The sequence below is a fragment of the Sphaeramia orbicularis genome, chromosome 22 (assembly GCF_902148855.1).
Source record: "Sphaeramia orbicularis chromosome 22, fSphaOr1.1, whole genome shotgun sequence".
Classification (NCBI taxonomy): Eukaryota; Metazoa; Chordata; class Actinopteri; order Kurtiformes; family Apogonidae; genus Sphaeramia; species Sphaeramia orbicularis.
The window spans coordinates 9,349,670-9,354,669 of NC_043978.1; the positions used below are offsets into that span (position 1 = coordinate 9,349,670).

Below are 5,000 nucleotides of genomic sequence, written 5' to 3' on the forward strand. Positions count from 1 at the left end.
ACTCTAGTCCAGCCCAGTCCAGTCTAGTTCAGTCCAGTCCAGTCCAGGCTAGTTCACTCTAATCCAGTCCAGTCTAGTCCACTCTAGTCCAGCCCAGTCCAGTCTAGTTCAGTCCAGTCCAGTCCAGTCCAGTCCAGTCTAGTTCACTCTAATCCAGTCCAGTCTAGTCTAGTCTAGTCCAGCCCAGTCCAGTCCAGTTTAGTCCAGGTAGTTCCATGTAGTGGAAACACGTCTTTGTTTTCCTTCTTTAAACCTGTGACTCCAGCTGAAAACTGTCACCGTCTGTTTGAATGAATCCAATATTTATTAGTAATATTATGTGTGTGTGTGTGTGTTTTGAACATTGTGCTGTTGAATGAAAGCCTGCGCTGCTGATGATCTTCTCCTCCTCCTCCTCCTCCTCCTTCTCCTCCTCCGTCTCCTCCTTTTCTTCCTGATGACCCTTCCTCCGTTCCTTCATCATAATGTACTTTAGTCTGAAAATGGAAGTGCAGATTGGAAACAGATTGGTTTACAGGCTGATCCTATATTATGGGATGTACGTGAACCGCCGCAGTCATCAGGGGTTTGTTCTAAACCACGACGGTGACGCATGGACCGGCGGACGGCAACGACAGACAGACATTAAACAGAACCGACGACGGGTTCACTGAAAAAAAGACGAAAAAACAGAGGAGTTCAAACAAACACAGGACGAAGTGAAGGAAGATGAAAGAACAGATGAAAAGTGTTTGTGAAGGAGAAGAACTGAGTCCAGTTTGGAACATGTGGATCAGAACCAACAGGCGGAACATTAGAACACCTGCAGAACCCTGTCCAGTCCACCTCCAACAGGACTCATCTGGGCTGGCTCTAAACTGGGCTGGGTCTAAACTGGGCTGGCTCTAAACTGGGCTGGGGCTAAACTGGGCTGGCTCTAAACTGGGCTGGGGCTAAACTGGGCTGGCTCTAAACTGGGCTGGGGCTAAACTGGGCTGGGTCTAAACTGGGCTGGGGCTAAACTGGGCTGGCTCTAAACTGGGCTGGGGCTAAACTGGGCTGGGGCTAAACTGGGCTGGGGCTCATCTGGGCTGGCTCTAACCTGGGCTGGGGCTAAACTGGGCTGGGGCTAAACTGGTCTGGGGCTCAACTGGGCTGGGGCTAAAGTGGGCTATGGCTAAACTGGGCTAGGTCTAAACCCTGATGATCTGTCAAATGAGAAAATCTGACAAACTGAACATTTTTGGTGTTTTTTTTTTTTTTTAACTGACAGTTGAATAAATAAATTACAGCTGTGGAGAAAAAACAGACAAGAACCAGTGAACTGAAACTATAAACACATTTAAAAAGAATCAGCTGATGATATATACCAGGTCCAGTATATATTATATACATGTACAGTATATATTACATACATATACAGTATATATTACATACATATACAGTATATATTACATACATATACAGTATATATTACATACAAATACAGTATATATTACATACATATACAGTATATATTACATACAAATACATTGTATATTACATACATATACAGTATATATTACATACAAATACAGTATATATTACATACATATACAGTATATATTACATACAAATACATTGTATATTACATACATATACAGTATATATTACATACATATACATTATATATTACATACACATACATTATATATTACATACATATACATTATATATTACATACATATACAGTATATATTACATACATATACATTATATATTACATACATATACAGTATATATTACATACATATACAGTATATATTACATACATATACTACATACATATACAGTATATATTACATACAAATACAGTATATATTACATACACATACATTATATATTACATACATATACAGTATATATTACATACATATACAGTATATATTACATACAAATACAGTATATATTACATACATATACATTATATATTACATACAAATACATTGTATATTACATACATATACAGTATATATTACATACATATACATTATATATTACATACACATACATTATATATTACATACATATACATTATATATTACATACATATACAGTATATATTACATACATATACAGTATATATTACATACAAATACAGTATATATTACATACATATACATTATATATTACATACATATACAGTATATATTACATACATATACAGTATATATTACATACAAATACATTGTATATTACATACATATACAGTATATATTACATACATATACATTATATATTACATACATATACATTATATATTACATACATATACAGTATATATTACATACATATACATTATATATTACATACATATACAGTATATATTACATACATATACAGTATATATTACATACACATACATTATATATTACATACATATACATTATATATTACATACATATACAGTATATATTACATACATATACATTATATATTACATACATATACAGTATATATTACATACATATACAGTATATATTACATACACATACATTATATATTACATACATATACATTATATATTACATACATATACATTATACATTACATACATATACAGTATATATTACATACATATACATTATATATTACATACAAATACAGTATATATTACATACATATACAGTATATATTACATACAAATGCATTGTATATTACATACATATACAGTATATATTACATACATATACATTATATATTACATACACATACATTATATATTACATACATATACATTATATATTACATACATATACAGTATATATTACATACATATACATTATATATTACATACATATACAGTATATATTACATACATATACAGTATATATTACATACATATACTACATACATATACAGTATATATTACATACAAATACAGTATATATTACATACACATACATTATATATTACATACATATACAGTATATATTACATACATATACAGTATATATTACATACAAATACAGTATATATTACATACATATACATTATATATTACATACAAATACATTGTATATTACATACATATACAGTATATATTACATACATATACATTATATATTACATACACATACATTATATATTACATACATATACATTATATATTACATACATATACAGTATATATTACATACATATACAGTATATATTACATACAAATACAGTATATATTACATACATATACATTATATATTACATACATATACAGTATATATTACATACATATACAGTATATATTACATACAAATGCATTGTATATTACATACATATACAGTATATATTACATACATATACATTATATATTACATACACATACATTATATATTACATATACATTATATATTACATACATATACAGTATATATTACATACATATACATTATATATTACATACATATACAGTATATATTACATACATATACAGTATATATTACATACATATACATTATATATTACATACATATACAGTATATATTACATACACATACATTATATATTACATACATATACATTATATATTACATACATATACAGTATATATTACATACATATACATTATATATTACATACATATACAGTATATATTACATACACATACATTATATATTACATACATATACATTATATATTACATACATATACATTATACATTACATACATATACAGTATATATTACATACATATACATTATATATTACATACATATACAGTATATATTACATACATATACATTATATATTACATACATATACATTATATATTACATACATATACATTATATATCAGTACTTTTTTCTACAGGAACCTACTGTCTTCTCTCTTGTGATCACTTCACTGACCCTGAAGACACAATGGAAACGCCAGCGTCAACTGACCATGATCAAGACCGACGCTGACCCTCTCCAGAGCTCAATGCATGATGGGAAATGTCTGAGTCACATGATCAAACCGCTGATTGGCTCAGAAATCTGGCACTTTCTGGAAAGTTCCTCAGATCTGAGTTTGATCAATAATAAATAAAAGTTGTAGAAAATGACAAAACCTTTATTAAAGTTGTTTTAAACTTTAAATGAATCTGTCACTTTGTTTATTTGTTTGTGTTTGAACGTGAATGAAACTCGTTCACAATATAAACTGTAAAAAATAAAATCCATGATCTGTGGATGATGATGATGACGATGATGATGATGATAGGATGTAGGTAAGAGTCTACTCCCAAAATTACAGTTTGACATAATATAAAATACAAAAACAATGGATTCAGTTTTTTCCTAAAGTCATTTTCATTAAAATAATTCTGCCCTGTTTTTACAATAAATATTTTGTACAGTGTAATTTCTGGACATAATTAGTCTACAGGTGATTCCAGGTCAGTCACAGCTCCGTTAAAAAAAAAAAAAAAAAAAAAAAAAAAAAAAAAAAAAAAGACAAATCCAAACTACCGGTCACATGACCACCGAACGCACGCGAAGATGTGCAATTGAGAGCCCCCCCCCCCCCCCCCCCCCCCCCCACACACACACACACACACACACACACAGGTGTGGACAGGTGAGTGCGCGTGCGGCTGGATGTGCGGGTCTGGACTCTGACAGGAAAACCGGTGCAGATGTGCGGGAAATGTTGGGTTACATGTTCGGTGGTGGTTGTCCGTGTTCAGCCGGTGGTCCGGGCCGGTCAGAGGGAGGGACGAACGGGCCGGGAACCGAGCCACGAGCCGTTCCGAACTGAACTGAACTGAACCAAGTGGAGGTGAGTCCAGTCTGTTCCCACTGATGTGTTGTGTTCAACTGCAGTCATTTTACTTATATGTGTTATATTTGTTATATGTGTCATATTTGTCATATTTGTCATATTTGTTATATTTGTTATATGTGTCATATTTGTCATATTTGTTATATTTGTTATATTTGTTATATTTGTCATATTTGTTTTATTTGTTATATTTGTTATATTTGTCATATTTGTTATATTTG

At 30.7% G+C, this 5,000-nt stretch overlaps 1 long non-coding RNA gene across 1 annotated transcript in view; it reads left to right on the forward strand.

The window, feature by feature from the left end:
• LOC115414054 (uncharacterized) overlaps positions 1 to 5,000 on the forward strand; it is a 17,726-nt gene that overhangs the window by 8,192 nt on the left and 4,534 nt on the right. The window contains exon 2 of the long non-coding RNA XR_003934547.1: positions 675 to 676. This is a non-coding gene — a long non-coding RNA (uncharacterized LOC115414054). The remainder of the gene's footprint in view (positions 1 to 674; positions 677 to 5,000) is intronic.